This window comes from Odocoileus virginianus, chromosome 5 (genome assembly GCF_023699985.2).
Source record: "Odocoileus virginianus isolate 20LAN1187 ecotype Illinois chromosome 5, Ovbor_1.2, whole genome shotgun sequence".
Taxonomy (NCBI): Eukaryota; Metazoa; Chordata; class Mammalia; order Artiodactyla; family Cervidae; genus Odocoileus; species Odocoileus virginianus.
Genome location: NC_069678.1, coordinates 20,907,854 through 20,931,836, shown reverse-complemented (window position 1 = coordinate 20,931,836; position 23,983 = coordinate 20,907,854). Strand labels below are relative to the sequence as shown.

Here is a 23,983-nt window from a genome sequence, read left to right as displayed (position 1 = left end):
GTGCCTTTATTTAATTATTTCACTCCTGGCATTTTGGCAAGCATAGTGAGAAACAAAGAACCCTCTTTCATGTACAAATTCAGTTACAGCAATTTCTAATTAAAAGACTAGACAATCACTTCTGATCTGGTCCTTACAGAGATGTTGAAAATAACCAATGATGACTTGAATTCCAGGAAGATGATAGACTAAATATCTGGAGATATCATGTCAGTTCAGAAAATCTTTGGGTTGAACACTAATAACAATAACATATGTCAAACTTGGAAAATGCTGGAAGAGCAGGATTTGGAAGGAAATTTTAATGAATGATTATAATAAAAAAAGAAAGACTTAAAACTGCTAAGTGTCAAACTTAAGAAATCAGAAAAAAGTACAAACACACAAAGTAGAAAAAAGATAGCTTAAATTAGTGAAATAAGAAACAAACATGAAATAGAAAGGATAAAAATATAAAAAGGTTGACTTCCTGTAAAGCTTAAAACACTGACAAACCATTTGCAAAACTGATTATAGAGAAAGAACATGGGAAGATAGAAACAAAAAGAGAAGTTCCCAAATACAGTGTTAGGAGTAAAAGATGAACAGGACCACAGATGCACTAAGGATTAAATAAATATTATGGCCATTTTTAAACATTTTATTTATTTTCAGCTGAAGCCTAACTGCTATGCAGGATTGTGTTGGTTCCACCAAACACCAACATGAATCGCCACAGGTTTGCCTGCGTCCCTCTCGCTTGAACATCCCTCCCGCCTCCTCTGCCATCCCACTCCTCCAGGTGGTTGCTGAGCCCCGGTTTGAGTCCCATTGAGTCCCCGAGCAAATTGCTGCTGGCTGTCTCTTTCACCTGCGGTAACGCATGTTCCCATGTTCCGCTCTTCATACAGCCGTCCTCTCCTCCCTCTCCAGACCCCCGCTCTGTCCGTAAGCCTTTGCCCTATGTCTGTGTCTCCGTTTGGCTGCCTTGCTGCTTAGCTGCCCGGTCACGGCTGACTCTCCGCGACCTCGTGGCCTCTAGCACACCCGGCTCCTCTGTCCATGGGGTTCTCCAGGCAAGAATACGGCAGTGGGTTGCCGTGCCCTCCTCCAGGGGATCTTCCCAACCCAGGGATCAAACCTAGGTTTCCTGCAATGCAGGTGAGTTCTCTACCATCTGAACCATCAGAGAAGCTCTGAAAATATGTCCATCAGTACCGTCCTTCTAGATTCCATATACATGTGTTAGTATACAATATTTATTTTTATCTTTCTGACTTACTTCATTCTGTATAATTATACCAATAAATTGGCCTAACGTTTAGAAATTTTATTAGGAAAATAGGAATTACCTCCAAGAAGTCAACTTAGAAAAATCTTTTATTAACTCAGGACACACTGCTTTAATATAATGCAGGTCATATAAGTTGTTAAATATTGAAACATCTACACACTAGCTTTTAAGAACTCCTTCCTTGATTCCCAAGTACTAATCAAACCACTTTTTGCTCCTCCTCCAGGCCCCCATAAACCTCTCTACAATCAGCTGAAGGTTAATTCTGGATCCAATAGATCTTCAGATCCTAATTCAAGGCTACTTGTTGGAATCTATCCTGACTAGTTTAGTGCCTGATCCAAACCACTAGTAAAATATTCTACCTGTCACTCCTACTTACAATAATTAATTAAAATAAATAACCAATAAAAAAGCTATTCATCAAAAAACATACCAGATCCAGATAATTTTATAAATGAATCCTGCAAAGCATTTAAGAAATTGGTAAATTCACACAATTTTCCACACATTCCTTCAAACACTATAAAAAGAGGAAATATTGCCTAATTCATTCTATTGGAAATATCTAGATACAAATTCAAAATGAGACAAGAAAATTATGAAATGTAAAAATAGCAGGCCAATTTCATTGACAAATTTAGATGAAAAATTACTGAACACAATATCATAAAATCAAATTCATAATGTATATAAAGATGGCACATCATTAACAAATTAAGCTTATTCCAAGAATGCAGCATGAGAGTGAAAGTCGCTCATGCGACTTTCCTGTACGACTCTTTGTGACCCCATAGACTGACTATACAGTCCATGGAATCCTCTAGCCCAGGGGATCTTCCCAACCCAGAGATCAAACCCAGGTCTCCCACATTGCAGGCGGATTCTTTACCAGCTGAGCCACAAGGGAAGCCCAGTGATAATTTTGGTATAAGAAAATGCAGCAATGTGATTCACTGTATTAGAAGAATAACATAAAAAATGCAGTCATTTATACAAATACAGAAAAATAATTTAACAAAATTCAACTGATATTCATGATTTTTAAAAATAGAATCTAGAAAACTTGGAATAGACATGATTTCCTTCACCTGGCAAAAGTTATGTTCAAAAACTATAGTAACTCCATATTTCATGGAGAATATTAAAAGAGTTCTCTTTTCAGTTATGAATAAGATTTTAAAAGCCTACTCTGATCACTTCTAGTCAACATAGTATTTGAACTTAGACAGCACAGTTTAACTACAATAATTATAATAATAATACAAAGAGTGGAAAAAAAGAGCTGAACTGTCATTTTCAAGTGATATGTGTTGATTGGAAACCAAAAAATAGAGATTAATTATTAGAATTAATAAAACAGTGTTTCCAGCAGTGTTTCCAGCAAGTTGACCAATCTACAAAAATCAATTTCATGGCTAAAAATAATACAAAAGCACTAGAAAACATTGTGTATCTCTTGTTTTCCAGTCACTAAGTCATGTCCAACTCTTTGCGAGCCTATGGACTGCAACATGCCAGGCTTCCCTACCCTTCACCATCTCCCATTGAGTCAGTGATGCCATCCAACCGTCTCATCCTCTGTTGTCATCTTCTCCTGCCTTCAATCTTTTCCAGCATCAATGTATTTCCCAATGATTAAAGATTTACTGAGCATGGCCATGCCCATCAGAGCAAGACCTAGTTTTCCCCACAGCTAGTCCCTCCCATCAGGAAGCTTGCACAAGCCTCTTATCCTCATCTATCAGAGGACAGACAGAAGTGCAATGTGTGTGTGTATGTGTACTATTTAGGATGATAAAAAGAACAAGGAGCAAACGCATCAAAAGATAGGAAGACCAAACCTTTATGAAGAAAATTATAAAGTATTATTGAAGTACTTTAAATAAATCTTAAGTAAATGGAGATACATCTTATCCACTCATGGATGTCAATTGTTTCTGAAATTAATTTTTACATTCAATTCAGTTCCAAATAAAATAGTATAGTTTTTTTTTTCAAACTGATTCTAACGTTTATATCTAATAGCAAAAAATGAAGAACAGTCAATACATGAATGCAGAAGAAGGAAAAGATAATTAATCTTGCTATAAGCAAGAATTATAGTAAGGTCTAGAAAGACAATATAGTTTTGGGATAGTGCAAGATAAATAGGCAAATACAATCAAATGGAGATGTCACAAACTTAGAAACTTAAAACGTGATAGAAAATCAGTGAATAAAGTAAACTCTATAGATGTATGTGGAGATCATTTGTTAACCATATGAAAAAAATGGAATATTTCCTGCAATTTGTAAATATGATTTGCAACCACATTTATGACATAAATGTAAAAGATGAAATATTTAACTTTTAGAACAAAATATAAGGAAAGACTTCTGTGATTTCAAGATAGAAAAACATTTCTTAACCTAGACTCAAAAGCAAAAATCATAAAGAAAAAAATTGATAGATTCAGCTATATTAAAATTAGAAATTGCTTTTAACAAAAGACACCATAAAGAAACATCTAAGAGGTGAGCCACAAGCTAGGAAAAAAAAATATTTGCAGAACATACAATAATAAAGTATTTGTGTTCAGAAAAAAAGAAAAGCTCTAGATTTCGAAGAAAAAGATCTCAACAGGAAAATGTGCAAAAGTCATGAATGTGAATTTTCCAGAAAAGAAAACACCAATGCTCAGTAAACATAAGAAAGTTTACTAACTTTATTATTAATCAATGAACTGTAATGTAAAATCCCAGTGAGATACAAGTATACAATCAACAGATTAGCAAAAATTGAAATGTTGGACAATAAAAAATTTGTCAAGAATGCACAATGAAAAGTTTTATAGTATGCTAATTGGAGCAGAAATGAATTCAATTACTTTGGAAAATAATTTGGTAATAAACACCTTGGAAAGTTGAGGATGCACAGACCTTACCACCCATCAATTCTACTCCAGAAGTTATACAAGGATGCTCAGAAAAGCAATGCTCTCAATGGAAAAAAAAAAACAAAAACAAAAATGGAGAAGAACATAAATGCCCAACAGTAAAAAATTGTGTTATATGAAAAGTAGAGAATATCATACAGTAAATTGAGTGGATATAGCTCCATGTAAAAATTTAGATGAATTTCAAAAATATAGGATTGAGAAAAACACTCAAAATCTCAAAACATATGTGGCATAATTTCACTTATATGAAGTAAATAATATACTGTGTAGGGAGACATATATATGTGCAAGCAACGACAGCAAGAACAATTAAGACCACAGCCAGTCCATGGTGACCCCAAGCGGGGAGAGACGGATTTTGTGAAGGCCACGCAGGATGCTGACAGGTACTGGTATTGCTGTCTTCTGTATGCAGTCTGGTGTGTACACATGAGTTCATTTCAATATTTTTCTTTAAATTCTAAATATATGTTGTATAGATTCTTCTCCGTGGATGATGTATTTCATAATAAAAAATTTTAATATCATAGAAATCCCATGTTGAAAATATTTTAGAAGTCTCAAAAGAAAAGCCCTGTGGATTGCATATCACGGCATAGTAATTCAGTGTAAGGAATAAACTCAGAGGCGATATGCAGAAAATACAACTTATACAAAAGAACCCTGTTACACAGCCTGGGCAACCAGGCACAGAAGTGAAATGCAATTTTAGACTAGCTTAAATCTTGGAGTAAAAAAACAAAGAAAAAAAATATTGGTTTCAGAGAGGAAATACAAATTTACATTTGAATGAGAATTTTTCGTGCACTGAAACCACAAGATGAAAATGTCCATGAATCTGTCTGCTGACGCTGGCAACAGAACTGTGACCTCCCCACAGACCTCTAGCAGGGCATCCAGCTCTTGCCCTAGCATTAGAACCCTGGGACTCTTGGTCTGGGATATGGGAACAGTTGGCAACTAGAAGTCCAAAAGAGTGGGTTAGCCCACAGCTGGTGGAAATCAACCAAAGGGCTAGGAAGACAAATAACGTGTGGAGAAGGTGCAGAAAGAACCAAGAAAGGAAAAGAGCTGACTAAATTAAAGCAGACATCCATATAAATTAAGCTTTATTAAAATGGTGCCTTGGTTCTCATTCTTCTAATCCTAATTTATTGGTTTGATAGACTCTTACAGCTGAGAAGAGCTCAGGGTACAGGAAGGCAGAATGTTGCTTGTGTTCTGGGCAGAGAATACTATGAGGCTTCCCTATTCTCTTCTTCCTTCCCTCCTCCAGCCCCTCATCCTTCAAGAAAGACTGGCCTGTTTGTTTCCATGGAGCCCCTGAAACCAAGCATCCTGAAAAGCAGCGATCTGTGTCAGTGGCTCTAGCGATGAAGTATAACTTACACTGATTCTGCTTTTAGGCTTGACCATTAAGAAAACATTTCTCACTGTCAAATGCAAAAGACTAAAACATATTTTGCTAAAGAGTATATTTTACCACTAAAAGCTAAGTGGGCCACATTTCGGGAAGATCTGTAAAGTTTAAGAGGAACTAAAGGAGAAATATATCAATGTTTATGGAAGATTAGTGAAAGACTGCAAAATGTAAAGTGCAATGTCCTTAAATGAGTCTGGGAAAAGAGAAATGAACAAAATGTTGAGGAAACTGGGATAAAATTCAGAAAGAAACCTCTTAGATTGAACATCAGAATGACAGACAAGGAGAAATTGACTATGATAAGGTGCTTTCCCAAGGAAAGGGAAGAAGTGGCCCAGAGGAGACGGATCATTCTGGGGGTCCACTGTCAGGGCCAGGTGAATGAAATGATCTGTTTTGTACTGTATCTTCCATCTTTAACGTCTCATTCCTGTCTGACCAAAACAACTATCTATCTTACAGCAGGACATTTTCATCAAAGATGTGTCATTCCTAGGGTGGGCAAATTGACCTTAGGATAAAATGAAAATTCCAAATTTACTCAGTCAAACAGGAGCTCTGTTCCCCAGGGGCCCTTCTTAATGCACCCCGATCAATTCCTGAGTATTTTCTAGAGGAGGTTGAATGGAGTTGGGGAGCAGAGAGGCAGAGTAGAGGATAAACTGTTTTGCTTTAAACAAAGATAAATAACATCTTGAATTTTGATATAACTATATTATACATATACTCATGGGCTTAGGGGTTTAAAATCTCTAATAAATCAGAGTAGACTATGAAGAAAACAAATTCATATAAGCTCTCCAATTTCTATCTTTATTTTTTTCCCAAATGTAAAGGAGTAAAACTTCTTAGGGGTCTTGAAGAGCAAATGACAAATGGTAAGTGAAAATGCTTTGTTAGTGCAAATAGTAGAATTTTCATAGTAAAGAACTTCTTTGGAGTTCGGACAACATACACTTTGTAATAATTTACACCCTCAACCTCTTTTCTTTCTTTCTTTTTTTTTTTTTTTTCATTTATTTTTATCAGTTGGAGGCTAATTACTTTACAGTATTGTAGTGGTTTTTGTCATACACTGACATGAATCAGCCATGGATTTACATGTATTCCCCATCCCGATCCCCCCTCCCACCTCCCTCTCCACCCGATCCCTTTGGCTCTTCCCAGTGCACCAGCTCCGAGCACTTGTCTCATGCATCCAGCCTGGGCTGGTGATCTGTTTCACCCTAGATAATATACATGTTTTGATGCTGTTCTCTTGAAACATCCCACCCTCGCCTTCTCCCACAGAGTCCAAAAGTCTGTTCTATACATCTGTGTCTCTTTTTCTGTTTTGCATATAGGGTTATCATTACCATCTTTCTAAATTCCATATATATGTGTTAGTATACTGTAATGGTCTTTATCTTTCTGGCTTACTTCACTCTGTATAATGGGCTCCAGTTTCATCCATCTCATTAGAACTGATTCAAATGAATTCTTTTTAATGGCTGAGTAATATTCCATGGTGTATATGTACCACAGTTTCCTCATCCATTCACCTGCTGATGGGCATCTAGGTTGCTTCCATGTCCTGGCTATTATAAACAGTGCTGCGATGAACATTGGGGTGCACGTGTCTCTTTCAGATCTGTAAACCTCTTTTCTTAAACACCAATGAAGTAATCAGGTTCCCAAATGAACCAAACAACCCCACCACACTAGGAGTGAGTGTTTTCTGTATGTTACACAATATCCTAAGCACTAATTCCTCAGATGCAAAAACCTCATGGAATAGGCACAATCTCTATCTTCATTTTCCAGAGGAAACACATAAGCTCAAAGAGATTTGCTAATTTGTTTAAGGTCAAGTAGTGAACATAAAGGAGATGGCAATGGCAACCCACTCCAGTCCTCTTGCCTGGAAAATCCCATGGACGGAGGAGCCTGGTGGGCTGCAGTCCATGGGGTCACTAAGAGTCAGACATGACTAAGCTACTTCACTTTCACTTTTCCTTTCATGCATTGGAGAAGGAAATGGCAACCCACTCCAGTGTTTTTGCCTGGAGAATCCCAGGGATGGGGGAGCCTGGTGGGCTGCCGTCTATGGGGTCGCACAGAGTCGGACACGACTGAGGTAACTTAGCAGTTAGCAGTGAGCATAAAGGTGCAGGGGGTTCCAGCCCAGTCCTGCCACTCAATAACTTTGTGACTTTGGGAAAGTTTCTGGTCAAAATATAATGGTACCCTCCTCTTGGGATTATTGGAGAAGGAGATTACATGAGATAAAAGTAATAGAGAATCTGGCACTAAGTAAGTAGGTGAAAAAGTTCATTTTAATGTTCATTAGTTGTAAAAAACATTGGTCTCTAGAATTTGGCTAGCATCAGTATTATCTATGGGTATTATAGGAAAAAAAAAATTAAAAAGCCTTGAGCTCCACTCCAACTTTGTCCTACTGAGTCACAATCTCCAGGACTGGGCCCATGAACTAGTTTTTGAAAAAGCTTCCTCTCAAAGGATTCTGTTGCAGTAGCTGAGTCTGGTATTTATTTTGGTATTTGGGCTAAAGGAGGTCAGCGAAAGGTCAATCATGAAGCTAGCTATGGTGGTTGGAATGTGCTTCCTGGGGGCATAGGTCAAACCTGCCCCTTTAAGGCACATGAAATGTAAACATGTTGAGCTGAGTCAGCACATATCACCCAGAAACTGGCCACCTGATTATGAGACCTGTAGACTTTCACGAGATTGGAGCCCCCTCTGAATGTCCTGGGCAATGCTCAGGAAATAAGCATCTAATCCACACTGCTGCATCTCCCATGCATGCTGCAGTGGGTTAGGATTTCTTGGGTTCAGAAAACTATCAAGGGGAGGAGGTGCTGTTACCCAGTTCAAAGTGCTTATGGTCCTAAAAGCCCATCTCATCTTAAAACTAAGGTCAGGGCAACGTGCAAATTCTCTGCTGGCCTCAGTGCCCCAGCTAAAAATGAGAGGGGTCAAATCAAATAATGCTATGATTTCAATATTCCATGAATTTAAGATATGTTAAGAGGGGTCGGGGGAGGCAGAGAGAGTGTGGATCCCTGTCTGGAACTATTCTCCATGAAGCACCCAGCAATGTAAGGAAGTGTGGATTCCATTTGTCCAAAACAGTTCTGTTTTCCCCTTCCCTGTGGCTGCAGGTCCTCCTGCCTGATAAAAAGAACAGACCCAAATGAAGTTATTAATGCTAAGCCCCAGGGCATCCCTAGTGGTTCAGATGGTAAAGAATCTGCCTGCAATGCAGGAGACCTGGTTCAAACCCTGGGTCAGGAAAATCCCCTGGAGAAGGGCATGGCAACCTACTCCAGTATCCTTGCCTGGAGAATCCCATAGACAGAGGAGCCTGGCGGGCTACTGTTCATAGGGTCGCACAGAGTTGAACACACCTGAAATGAGTTAGCACACATGTAGGCATGTTACGCCCCAGGTCACCAAACCAAGACAGGTACAGTTTGCTTCTCTCAGAGATAGAATCCTAATCCATTCAATCAGGAGTTGTCTGATCAGCACACACATATACAAACTTCCTGATACACACCTGTCATGCCCTAAAGCTGAGGTCCCGAATCTTCTTGGCACCAGGGACCAGTTTTGTGGAAGACAATTTTTCCACAGACTAGTGGTGGGGGGATGGTTTGGGGATGATTCAAGCACAATACATTAACTGTGAACTTTATTTCTGTTATTATTACATCAGCTCCAGCTCAGATCATCAGGCATTAGATCTCAGAGGTTGGTGACCCCTGCTATAAAGAAAAGTAAGCTTGTAATACCTACCTGCTTTCTTGCCTAGGAGACTTGCCTAGGAGAACTCCCTGTTTCTGTTACCTTCTGCCTATAAAAGTCTTTCATTTTAAGTATGAAGATCTAATGTATAATATGGTGAATATAGTTGACAACACTATTGTTTTTTTTTAACAAATGTATTTATTTTAACTGGAGGCTAAGTACTTTACAATATTGTGGTGGTTTGCCATACATCGACACGAATCAGCCACGGGTGTACATGTGTTTCCATCCAGAACCCTCCCTCCCATCCCACCCCTCAGGGTCGTCCCAGCGCGCCAGCCCTGAGCACCTGTCTCATGCATCGAGCCCGGACTGGCGATCCGCTTCACATAGGATACTACACGCGTTTCAGCTCTACCTTTTCAAATCATCCCACCCTCACCTTCTCCCACAGAATCCAAAAGACTGTTCTTTACATCTGTGTCTCTTTTTGCTGTCTCGCATATAGGGTCATCGTTACCATCTTTCTAAACTCCATATGTACGCGGACAACACTGTATTGTATAATTCAAAGTTGCTAAGATAGTAGAACTTGGGTTCTCACCAAAATAAAGTGGTAAATATGTGTGTGTATATATATATATATACATATACACATATATGTGTATATATATATATATGATAGTCGGAATTTTAATCCTTTGGTCTGAAAGCTATAATTCTTAATCAGTATGCCCAATGTAAGTCACACCCATAGACTTCACTTTATGATTTTGTTGCTTGGTCACTAAGTCATGTCCAACTCTTTGTGCGACCCCATGGACTGCAGCCCACCAAGCTATGAAATCTAATAAACTCTATTATGTTAAATCACGTGCAAAAGTAAGTCTTTCATTTTGTACAGCTTCTTGGAGCTCCTGTTTCTCTACTAGACTGGATGCTGTCCAATTTGACTCAATCTTTGCCCAAAGAAATTCTTATAATGTTTAACATTCCTCAATTTACCTTTCAATACTTCCCATCCTGACTCTTTCTTCCTTGTTGCCACTGAATATCAGTCAGCAAGGCCCCCTTGAGCATTTCATCCCCACCCTCCCACTAAACATTTTGCCTGCTGTATATTTATCCTATTTAGAGCTGTATACTGTTGTGCTTGAAATCTGACTCTCTCTTTTGTTTGATAAATCAGCAGTACTTCCCTTGCTCCATACATCCATGCTGGCAGTAAATTGGGACTTTGTCTTCTAGAATCCTTTGGAGCTACTGAGTTTTGGAAATCCATTGATTTCCACATTTGCATTTGTATGTTAGTGAACATTCAAGCATTTCATCTACATAAGCAAAAGAAGAACATCTGTTTTCCTTTCCTAAATAGTATTGATCATAGATTTTTCAGGAACTGTATTGCTGGGTGCTCCTTGATATCTAATCCCAGCATGTATTATAGAGCCACCTCCTGGCCAAAAGGAAGGAAGGAAGAGAAGAAGGGAAGGCAGAGGGAATGGAGGATAAGTTTGGTGAAATAAGAGAAGGGGCACCTGTGGGAAGACAAGAATGTTTCTAGGGTTTGTGCAGCCCTAAACATTAACTGAGACTTCAAGGCAGTTGCTGACTCTTTCCTCTGAGTCTCTGGACCTGTTTTTACTAGGAATGTACATCATGGGCTCAGGTGAAAAAGGCCTGTTAGAGCATACAATTTGGTCCTTAGTGATAAAGCAACTCAGGGAAGTATGAGTGATTCTCTTCCCAAAGGTCAGAGAGATTAGACTATTTTTAACCTCACAACCAGAGACCATCACCTGCTGCACTTGCAGAAACAAAATAAATCTTTTCATTTCTTTGTTCATTCATATTAACACAAAGCTAGCCTTCCTGACTATGGTTCCCAGATGGCACCAGTGGTAAATGTTCTGCCTGCCAACTGGGGAGATGCAAGGGATGTGGGTTCAATCCCTGGGTCGGGAAGATCCTCTGGAGTAGGAAATGGCAGCCCATTCCAATATTCTTGCTTGGAAAATTCCATGGACAGAGGAGCTTGGTGGGTTACAGTCTGAGTTTACAGAGTCAGACATGACTGAGCACACACGTAAGCCTGCTTGATGCAGAATTGTGAATAGGAGATGTTTCAAGAAGGGAGGACCCCTTTCAAGGCCTTAAAGGCAGCTCTTGTCTAACACTCAGAAATGAATTGTCTGAGGAGATGCACGTGCTGACAAAGCAAGAGACCTTATTGGGAAGAGGCAAGCAGGCAGAGAGCAGGAGGGTAAGGGGACCTGGGAGACTGCTCTGCCACTTGGCTCACAGTCTCAAGTTTTATGGTGATGGCAGTCTCAGGTGTTGTGGTCATGGGATTTGTTCCTGGGTCATCTTTGACCAATTATTCTGACTCGGGGTCCTGATAACGCACACATTGCCCAGCCAAGATGGATGCCAACAAGGATTCTGGAAGGTGGTAGGACACGTGTCATCTCCTTTTGACCTTTCTCAAATTCTTCTGGTTAGTGGTGGCTAGTTAGTTCTGTGTTCCTTACCAGGACCTTCTGTCATAAATTAACTCACATGAATGATTACTATGGTGCCTGGCCAGAGTGGGCAATTTCAGTCTGTGTGTTTCCCCTAACAAAGAGACAATTGTGGCTTAGAAAACCCCGAGAGGTGAGAGAGGTAACCATTTGTAAAAGAACATGGGTATATACAATGCACCAGACTAGGACTCTGAATGCTGTGCTCCCCAGGCCTGGCTCTGTTGCTCCAAAGATGTGGGAGCTTGGAGCCATACTTTCTCTTCTGGGCCTTAGTTTCCTCACATTGATACTGAGTTATAAAACTTCTGAGGTCCCCTCCATATGTTTAATACTAAGTCTCATTGTAGTTAGTCCTCTTCCCCCATTTTTATGTGTTCGTCTCATCCAGCACACACACACACACACACACACACACACACACACACACACACTCCTTAACAATGCCCAGTGGTAACAAAATCTTTCCCTTCATCAACCCAGGGTCTATGCAGCCAAGACATTTCAGGCCTCAGTATCTGTATTCTTCCAGGTCAGAGTGAAGGTAAAAGATTTTCACCAAATAAACAAGTTCTTGTAATGGGATAAAAATTAACTTCCTAGATCATATCAGGTTAAGTCCTTCACTGTTTGAGAAAGCGTTTGACAACTTAAGTTAAATATTGGTATTTTTTCCAGCAATGGAGCCTCATGCTGGAAACACTTTTAAGGTGGTAGAGGTGCTGCAAGATCCCTGGGATCACCTACCTGCAAAATTGGACCTAAATGAGATCTCGCAGTTTCTATCATTTACAGGTGAAGGGGCTGAGGGCCCAGGGTGGCTCCACCAGTGAGAGGCACGCTCAGGACCAGAGGCCCTATCTCCTAACTTCTGGGTTGGTATCCTGCCCACTCCAGTGCTTACTCCTTACCTTTACCCTTTAGGAGTCTCCTGACACGGTGGTCCTGAGGGTTCTGAGATCACTGGCCTGAGCTGGAAGCATGTGTCCGTCCTTGAGTGATGACTCACGTCACCAGGGGCAAAGCACAGGTATAGCACCAAAGGGACACAAGTGACAGCCTAGAAAATCAAGCATTCTTTCAAGCAAACTGTGAACTTTAACAATAAGAAAAATGTCCTATTAACGTTTAAATTCCTTCACTTTCGGTCTCAGTCACAGCACCTGCCTCAGAGCAGGTTCAAGGCTTATAGGCTGATGGAGTGACAATGGCATAGAAGCGGGTCCTCTGTTCTCGGGCATCCCAGAGAAGGCAGATTGTATTCCTGCCCCAGGAGGGCAGTAGGGCTAGAGCAAAGTTTGCTTTGCTCAGCCATCATAAATTACTTATTCTTCCCGCTTCCTTATAACCCAATTTACCCGGCATTGATTTCAGAGTATGACACTGTAACAGTGACTTGCTACCTGTCAACCTTAAACTTTTTGCCTTTTTAAAAATTGAAGTATAGTTGATTTACCATGGGTACAACAAAGAGATTTCGTTATGCAAATATGTATATATTCTTTTTCAGATTTTTTCAGTTGTAGGTTATTGCAAGATATTGAGTATAATTCCCTGTGCTATACAGTGGGTCCTTTTTAAATCTATTTTATACAGTAGTGTGTAGTAGTGGGGACTTCCCAGGTGGCACTAGTGGTAAGAACCCTCCTGCCCATGTAGGAGACGCAGGAGATGCAGGTTTGATCCCTGGGTCAGGAAGATTCCTTGGAGTAGGAAATGGCAACTCACTCCAGTATTCTTGCCTAGAGAATTTCATGGACAGGGGAACCTGGCGGGCTATGGTCCATAGGGTAGCAAGCAGCCAGACATGACTGAAGCAACCTAGCACGCATGCCCTAGAGATGGTAGATGTATAGTAGTGAATATAGTAGTAGCTACCTGGTAACATGCATCTGTTAACCCCAAATTCCTCATTTATCTCACTCCTCCTTTTCTCTTTGGTGACTAGAAGTTTGTTTTCTATGCCTGTGAGCCTGATTCTGTTTATAATAAGTTCATTTATATATACTATTTGTCTTTCTCCATTTGACTTATTTCACTTACTATGATAACCTCTAGATCCATCCATGTTCCTGCAAATGGCGTTATTTCATTTTTATGGCTGAGTAGTATTCTATTGTGTGTGTATATATATATACATATGCACCACATTTTCTTTATCCTTTCTTCTGTTGATGAATGTTTAAGTTGTTTCCGTATCTTGGCTATTTTAAATATTGTTGTGATGATCACTGGGGTGTATATAGCTTTTCAAATCAGAGTTTTCTCCAGATATATGCCTATGAGTGCTTCCCTGGTAGCTCAGATGGTAGAGAGTCTGCCTGCAGTGTGAGAGACCTGGGCTCAATCCCTGGGTTGGGAAGATCCCCTGGAGAAGGAAATAGCAACCCGCTCCAGTCTTCTTGCCTGGAAAATCCCATGGACGGAGGAGCCTGACAGGTTACAGACTGCAGGGTCACAAAGAGTCAGACACAACTGAGGGACTTCACTTTCTTTCGTTCATGCCCAGGAGTGGGGTTGCTGGATCATATGATAGCTCTATTTTTAGTTTTTTGAGGAACCACCATACTGTTCTCCATAGTGGCTGTACCAATTTACATTCCCACCAACAGTGTAACAGGGTTTCCTTTTTTCCAGTATTTCTTGTTTCTAGATATTTTATTGATGGACTTTCTGACTATCTCATCATAGATTTGATCTGCATGTATCTAATAATTATTAAGAGCAATGTTGAGCATCTTTTCATGTGTCTGTTGGACATCTGTATGCCTTCTTTGAAGAAAAGTCTATTTAGTAAGGGTTTACTTCTGCCCATTTTTTGACTGAATTTTTTTATATTGAGTTATATAAGCTGCTTGTGTATTTTGGAAAGTAATCTATTGTTGGCCACATTATTTGCACATATTTTCTCCCATTCCATAAGTTGCATTTTCATTTTGTTTATGGTTTTCCCTGCTGTGCAAAAGCTTTTAAGTGCAATTAGGTCTCATTTGTTTATTTTTGCTTTTGTTTCCATTACTCTAGGAGACAGATTTTTAAAAATATATATTGCTGTGATTTATGTCAAAGAGTCTTTTGCCTATGTTTACCTCTAGGAGCTTTATAGTATCCAGTCTCACATTTAGGTCTTTAATCCATTTTGAATTTATTTTTTTATGGAGTTAGAGAAGTCCTAACTTCATTCTTTTCCATGTAGCTGTCCAGTTTTCATAGCACCATTTATTGAAGAGAATGTTTTTTCTCATTGTATAGTCTTTCCTCCTTTGTCATATATTAATTGACCAAAGATGCATAGGTTTATTTCTGGGCTTTCTATTTTGTTCTATTGATCTATGTGTCTGTCTGTCTTGTGACAATACCATACTGTTTTGATGATGACTGTAAGTTTGTAATAAAGTCTGAAGATAGGGAGCCTAATTCCTTCAGCCTCATTCTTCTTTCTCAAGATTATTTTGGTTATTCACTATATTTTGTGTTTCCATACAAATTTTAATATTATTCATGATAGTTCTGTGAAAAATACCACTGGTAATTTGATAGGGATTGCAGTAAATCTGCAGAATGCCTTGGATAGAATGTTTGTTTTAACAATATTAATTCTTCCAATAGAAGGATACAGTATTTCTTTCCATCTGCTTGTGTTGTCTTGATTTTCTTTCATCAGCATCTTATAGTTTTTGGAGTACAGGCCTTTTGCCTGCTTAAGTAGGTTTATTCCTAGGTAGTCTTTTTGATACAAGGGTAAATGTGATTGTTTTCCTAATTTCCCTTTGTGATCTCTTTGCCTTTTGCTGCCCCTATCACATTTACCTGCCACAATCTCAGTCTTGCCAAATCTAGTTCTCCACTTATGTTTCACCTATACCTAAGCAGAGGAAAATACACACACAAACATATATACACAAGTGTGCTTTCTTTTTAATTTAGGGCCATCATCTTGGGCATAAAACACTGTCAGACAATTTCGCTAGTTCCCAAGTGACTTCGCTTGCTCCTTTCCACACTTACTCAAGTACATCCCCCATCCCTGCAAACACCCACTTTCACTCTTCTACCATCAGTTTCTTCCTGTCTGCTGGATTCCAGTCACCAGGATATAGACCTTAGCATTATGCTTTAATATCATCTATCAGGAAGGAAAAACAAACTCTCCTTGAACCTGACTTCCTTAGCAGCTTTCATCTCATTTTTCCCACCTATTTATAACAGAATACCTAAAAAGAGTTGCATATACACACTGACTCTCTCCTCACATTCTACCCTCTCCTCAGCCACCCCCACTGGGCTTTTGACCCTGTCTCTGAGCCCTCAGCGGGACTCCTTAAGATCACCAGTAACTTCCATCTTACCAGAACCTGAGTCATTTTGCCATGCACATTTCACTCAAATTCTCCCCAACATTCAGCTCAATTGATCACACCCTCCTTCTTGTGATGCTTTCTTCTCTAAGCTTCAAGGAAATTGCATTCATCCAATTTTCTCCTCATCTTCTCCTGAATCCCTTAATTGGCATTTCCTTCTCTGAAACATTTTTAAATGTTATTGCATTCCAAGAATCTGAAGGATTTGTCCTTGGCCTTCAACATTTTCTCCTTAGATGATCTTTCTGAGTGCGATGAACAGAATTTGTCTCTCTCTATAGATAGATAGATAGATACAATTTAGGATTCCCAGAACCATATCTCCAGCCTGGACCTCTGTGTTGAGTTTGTAAATCCAAATGCTTACAGCAAACTATGCTACACACAAACTTTTAAGTAGTGAACTTTCAAAGATGCAAGTGTGTGTTGAAGACAGGTAGAATTGGAGACCCAGAGAAAAGATGAAGAAGATAAGAGAAAAAAGTAACTGAAGAACTGAAGAGATTCACAATGCAGGAAATGGCAAGAGGATTTTCTTTATTTGATGAGGCATTGCTAGTTTTTGAGGCATAGGACCCAAACTTAGAACAGTACACGAAGAATTTAGCAGCCACTGAGAATGCAATCCAGTGTTACTGGGTCATTTATGATGAGAAAAAAGAGCTACTACCCAGGCATCACTGGGTCATTTTTTCAAGAGGGTAGATAGAATTGAATCCAGCAAGGAACTAAAACCTGTACTATCAATGTCAGGCATGAGTGAAATTGCAATGGGCCTCTGTCTCCTCAGTCAGTCAGTTTAGTCGCTCAGTTGTGTCCGACTCTTTGCAACCCCATAGACTGCAGCATGCCAGGCCTCCCTGTCCATCACCAACTCCTGGAGTTTACACAAACTCATGCGCATTGAGTCAGTGATGCCATCCAACCATCTCATCCTCTGTTGCCCCCTTCTCCTCCCACCTTCAATCTTTCCCAACATCTTTTCAAATGAGTCAGCTCTTTTCAAATGAGTCAGCTCTTTGCATCAGGTACCCAAAGTATTGGAGTTTCAGCTTCAGCATCAGTTCTTCCAATGAATATTCAGTACTGATTTCCTTTAGGGTGGACTGGTTGGATCTCTGTGAAGTCCAAGGGACTCTCAAGAGTCTTCTCCAACACCACAGTTTGAAAGCATCAATTCTTTGGCACTCAGCTTTCTTTATAGTCCAACTCTCACATCCAAACATGACTACTGGAAAAACCATAAACTTGACTAGATGGACCTTGTTGACAAAGTAATGTCTCTGCTTTTTAATATACTGTCTAGGTTGGTCATAACTTTTCTTCCAAGAAGTAAACATCTTTTAATTTCATGGCTGCAGTCACATCTGCAGTGATTTTGGAACCCAGAAAAATAAAATCTGCTCCTGTTTCCACTGTTTCTCCATCTATTTGCCGTGAAGTGATGGGACTGGATGCCACGATCTTAGTTTTCTGAATGGTGAGCGTTAAGCCAACTTTTTCACTCTCCTCTTTCACTTTCATCAAGAAGCTCTTTAGTTCTTCTTTGCTTTCTGCCATAAGGGTGGTGTCATCTGCATATCTGAGGTTATTGATATTTCTCCCTACAATCTTGATTCCAGCTTGTGCTTCATCCAGCCTGGCATTTCTCATGATGTCCTCTGCATATGAGTTAAATAAGCAGGGTGACAATATACAGCCTTGATGTACTCCTTTTCCCATTTGGAACCAGTCTGTTGCTCCATGTGCAGTTCTAACTGTTGCTTCCTGATCTGCACATAGGTTTCTCAGGAGGAAGGTCAGGTGGTCTGGTATTCCCATCTCTTTCAGATTTTTTCCCAGAATTTTCTGTCTCCTATTGCTGGCAATCCTTTAGCTCTGCTATCTCCCACCTACAGTCAGTAACTCTTCTCGCCTGTTTACTCCATGTCAGCCCCTGCATGCCAATTGTTGGACTGTACGATTGTACTTTTCAAGGTACTGTACTGTAAGATTAATAATATTTTTTGTGTGTTTGTTTTTATGTATTAATTGTGTGAAATGGAATATAAACCTTTACAGTACAGGACTACATAGCTGATTGTATCAGTTGGCTAATCAGGCTAACTTTGTTGGATTTATGAACAAATTGGACAGAACAGATGCACTCCCAGAAAGGAATTCACTGTATGTAGGGAACTTACTGTACTTGGCACCTCCTCTAGGGTGACTGATATCCGAAACACAGCATGGTCCACGCACAGCTCTTGTTTCCCTCTCACTCTCATCTAACTAATCTACAGCTCCCCTAGTCTTCCTCTCCTTGGTGACAGCATCATCTACTCAGTTAGGCAAAGAACCCAATCATTACCTTTGTTCTTCTTCCTTCATTCTCTATATTTAATTCTTCAAGGTATCATCTCAAAAATTAATATTTCCAAAATATATCCAAGACCACACCACTTCCTATCACTTTCCTTATAACAACCTTAATACAAAGAGAATGAATGAGTGAATAATATCATGGAAACTACTGGGAGGGGACAGTGCTAGGGATAATATTTTTTACTGTTTTGTGATGTAATATCACATGAACATGAAGAGAGAGTTTATGAGATGTGAACTCTGATGTCTATATGCATTTTGAAAGAGAAGTCACATTGCCACCATAATTCATTGGCACTTTGGCCGACTCTTTGCGACCCCATGGGCTGTAGCCTACCAGGCTCCTACGTCCATGGGGTTTTCCAGGCAAGAATACTGGAGTGGGTTGCCATTTCCTTCTCCAGGGGATCTCCCCGACCTGGGCATAGAACTCAGGTCTCCCGCATTGCAGTCAGATGCTTTACCCTCTGAGCCACCAGGAGGACTCAAGTTAAAAATGGAAGTCAGGCAGGCTTACAAAGAAATTTTTAAAACTTTATAACCTCATTTCAACTATCTCTGTTTCTGCGTACTACAGAAATCCAACTTCTAACAAGGATGAACTTTCTTTCCTGACTTAGTTAAGATAGCACCATGAGAAGTCTGCTTTCAGACAACTTAAAGTTACAGGGACTAAATTTAGCTTTCCCCTAGAAACAGATAAAATAACTTACAAAATAAGTGAAGCAACAATTTTCATATCATTTAATATCAAGCAGGAAAGGACATGGAAACTTCAGAGACAAGAATTGACCTGAAGCAGCTCCTATGATTGTCTCATAGGAGACAATTGTCTGCTGACAAGGAAAGTGAGTCTTTTCCAATAACAACATGTAACATTTCTGTGACACTTACTAGGTGCCTAGCACTGCTCTAAGTATTTGATGCATATGTTAGCTCAATAAAACTATAGAACAACTATTTGAGGTAGGTGTACTAATACTGTCTTCATTTTACAGAAAAGAATTTGAGACAAAAATGTTTTAAACTTTTCTCAAGGTTACAGAACCATTTTATAATGGAACTACAGCTGAGTCAAGACAGTCTGAATTCAGAGTTTATGCTGATAACTACCAATCTAAACAACTAATTGGGGCTTCCCTGGTGGCTTGGTGGTAAAAAGTCTTCCTGCCAGTGCAGGAGATGCAAGTTCGATCCCTGGGTCAGGAAGGTCACCTGGAGAAGGAAATGGCAACCCACCCCAGTATTCTTGCATGGGAAATCCCATGGACAGCAGAACCTCATGAGCCACAGTCCCTGAGGTCACAAAAGAGTCAGACATGACTTAGCAAGTAGACAATAAACAGCCAATCAATTCAGTAAGATTTCTTGTGTGTGTGGCAGAGAGAGGGATTCAGTAGAACTGAGAAAAATATAGGAGCAATGGGGGCAGAATTTTCAAGTCTATAGACCACGTGAAGCATTCAGGATGTGTATTAACAATCAGTTCACAGAGAAGAAGGCCATGTGAAGACAGAGGTTGAGACTGAAGTTATATTGCCACAAGCCAATGAATGTCAAGACCTACCAAGTGCTGGAAGAGACAAGGAAGACCTTGTAAGGAATTTTGGCCTTCCTAACACCTTCATTTTGGACTTCTAACCTCCAGAACTTTGAAAGAATACATTTCTATTTATAGTAATTACCAACTTTCTTGTGGTTGGTTATAGCAGCCCTAGGAGACTAGGAAACATTTTGATTTTAAGTTCCTGGAACTAAATCAGTTTTGACTGAAGGTTTTTCAAGCCATCTATCACTTAGTGCCTCATGCTGTTTGTCACTATGGTTTTCTAGTATTCCAGAGCTATACAGTATCACATAGAATTCAGAGTCCATGGGTTTTCAGAACTTCCTAAGAGAGCCAAAGGAGTAATCCATTCTTGTGAACAAGAACTTTACCAAAGTTGACTTTGGTAATTGGTTTAGATAGTTCAATGGTTAATTAAGTTCTCACCAGAGACCACAGAGACTATATAACTACTTGAATCCCCTTACTCTTCTTCACTGGGGTGTGCCTTTCTCAAGTCTATGATCTTTGTTTAATACTTGGCTTCAGTGTTTAAGTTTCAACGCAATAGTTTTCAGCATATTCAATATCTTCCTGACTTCTGGTCAAGATAACATTGTGAAAATTATTATTCAAGACAAATAGGGACTGGATTTACCCTCTCCTTGAAACAATTAAAATATCATACAAAACATACATAACAAGCTATTTTAAGACATTAGACATGAGACAAGAAAACCTCAGAAATACAAATCAAATGAAATAAGACGTATGATCTTCCAAGACCACAGCATAGGAAGAGAGAACCTAGACAAAACTGGCAGTCTGTCTGAGTTGAGCAAATGGAGCTGGAAGTACAATTAGACTAAGGCAGTAAGAGTTTTCAGGGAAGAATCCCAAAGAGGAGAGAGCTACACAGTGAAAGAACAACTGGAATCTGCAGAAAGCACTCCTTAAATTCTCAGCTTAGAAAAGATCAACAATTACTTTTAACAAAAATTGCTGAAGCCAGGGAAAGAACCACCTGAAGGATTATAAGGACCAATTACTAAACCTCAAACAGCCAAGAATATTGCCTGTTCTCACCAACTAAATTAGAAAATCTCATAATTGATGGACCATCATGTAGAGAACTCCTAAGAGTCTATTTTTGTAGTTGAAAAAAATTAAGCTAGACTAAACATGTTTTCATCCAACGAAAGAAAGCTTAAAAGTAAAACCTAAAAGGATTAAATGATTTCCAAGCAATATAACTGCTTTGCAAAACAAAGTTCAATAAGGCTTTTAGGAACACAAAAACACCTATCACACAAGAAGTAACATTCACAGTGTCTGGCATCCAGGCAGAAGTTACCTGACATGCAAAGGAGGGAAATAAAACCCATAAGGAGGATAAATAAATCCATTTGAAACTGACCAAAAAATGATACAGATGATATAATGAATAGACATCACAAAACAAATTTTTCTACTTATTTCTAAATATTTATTTCTAATATGTTTCTATATATTTCTAAATATTCTATCTTTATATGCTCAAGAAGCTAGAGAGAGATTGAAATTTTAGGTTAAGATATGGAATATGGTTTTAAAAAATAAAAATTGAACTTATAGAAACAAAAACTGTAATATCTGAAATGAAAACTAACTAGATGAGACTAATAACAGACTGTATATTGCAGAAGGTAGGACTTTAAAGAACTTGGAGAAACAGCAATAGAAATAAAATTCCAAAATGAGGTTCAAAAAGAAAATACTAATATAATAATAAAAAAATGAATAGAAGACATCTGTTTCCAGACAGGATGGGATAAGAGAGGCTGGATCTACCACCCAGTCACATGAAGCAATTTTTAAAATTTGTTTATTTATGTATTTATTTTTGGCTCTTCTCGTCTTTGTTGCTACAGGTGGGCTTTCTCTAGTTGCAGCAAGTAAGAGCTATTCTTCACTTGTGTTTCCTGCCTAGAGAAGTTCCTTTAGCATTTTTTGTAAAACTGGTTGAGTGGTGCTGAATTCTCAACTTTTGCTTGTCTGGAAAGCTTTTGATTTCCCTAACAAATCTTATTGAGAGTCTTTCTGGGTAGAGTATTCTTGGTTGTAGGTTCTTCCTTTTCATCACTTGAACTATATCTTGCCATACCTTCTAGCTTGTAGGAGTGTCTGTTGAGAAATCAGCTGAAAACCTTATGGAATTTCCCTTGTAGGTTGTCTTTTTTCCCTTGTTGCTTTTAATGTCTTTGTCTTTAATTTTTGTCAGTTTGATTACTATGTGTCTTGATGTGTTCCTCCTTGGGTTTATCCTGCTTGGAAATCCCTGTGCTTCCTGGATTTGGTTGATTCTTTCTTTTCCCATATTGGGGAAGTTTTCAGCTATTATCTCTTCAAATATTTTCTTGGGCACTTTCTCTCCTCTTCTTCTGGGACACCTATAATGTGAGTGTTGTTGTCTTTACTGTTGTCTAGACATCTCTTATGCTATCTTCATTCCTTTCCATTCTTTTTTCTATATTCTGTTTTGCATCAGTGATTTCCACCATTCTGTCTTCATGATCTCTCATCTGTTCTTCTGCCTCAATTATTTGGCTATTGATTCCTTCTAGTGTATTGTTCATCTCTGTTTGTTTATTCTTTAGTTCTAAGTCTTAGGCAAACATTTCTTGCATTTTCTCCATTATTTTTCCGAGATCCTGGGTCATCTTCACTATCATTTTTCTGAGTTATTTATCTGGAAGTTTGCCTAGCTCCACTTCATTTAGTTGTTTTTCTGGGGATTTATATTGTTCCTTCACCTGGGACATAATACTGTTTCTTTTCATTTTTGGTTAGTTTTCTGTGATTGTGGTATTAGTTCTGGAGACCGTGAGGTTGTAGCTCTTATTTCTTCTGCCTGCCTTCTGGTAGATGAAGATAAGAGGCTTGTGCAATCTCCCTGATGGGAGGGACTGGCTGTGGGGAAAGCTGGTCTTGCTCAGGTGGTCAGGGCCATGCTCAGTAAAACTTTAATCCAATTGTCTTCTGATGGGTGGAGCTGCACTCCCTACCTATTAGTTGTTTGGCCTGAGGTGGGTCACCCAGCTGGCAGGTGTAGGACTTGATTTTATCATGATTGCACCCCTCCTACCATCTTCTTGTAGTTTCTCCTTCATCCTTGGATGTGGAATACTTTTTCAGTGGGTTCCGGTGTCTTCCTGTCTATAGCTGTTCAACAGCTAGTTGTGATTTGGGGATCTTGCAGGAGAAGATGAGCACACATCCTTCTACTCCACCATCTGGAACCAGTCTCACAGGAGCTGCTCTTCTCTGTGGCGCACTGTCTTCTCATTGCAGTGGCTTCCCTTGGTGCAGAGCAGAGGCTCCAGATGCATGGACCTCAGGAGCTGCAGCATGTGGGCCCTGGAGTGCAGGCTCAGTAGTTGTCCATGGACTTAGATGCTCCACTGCATGTGGAATCCTCCCAGACCAACTAGAAGAAACACGTCAAAGTGTGTTAACTGAAAAGAACTTGTATCAGAATACATGAAAATTTTCCAAAATAAAATAAGAAAACAAACACCCAATAACAAAATGGGAAGATGTGAACAGATACTTCACGAAAGAGGATACATGGGTGGTAGATAAGCACATAAAGATATTCTCAGCATCATAAGTGATTAGAGAAATGCAAATAAATCCACAGAAAATAGAACCTTGAGGTTGTTAGTAAAATGGTTAAAGTTAAAAATATCGACCATATCATGTGTTTGCGAGGATGTGGAAATAATGAAACTCAAATAAACTCTTGCAGCAATCTAAAATGACA

At 39.3% G+C, this 23,983-nt stretch overlaps 1 pseudogene; it reads left to right on the top strand.

Moving 5' to 3' along the window:
• The window catches only part of LOC139035085 (large ribosomal subunit protein eL15-like), an 83,723-nt pseudogene that overhangs the window by 4,908 nt on the left and 54,832 nt on the right, over positions 1-23,983 (top strand).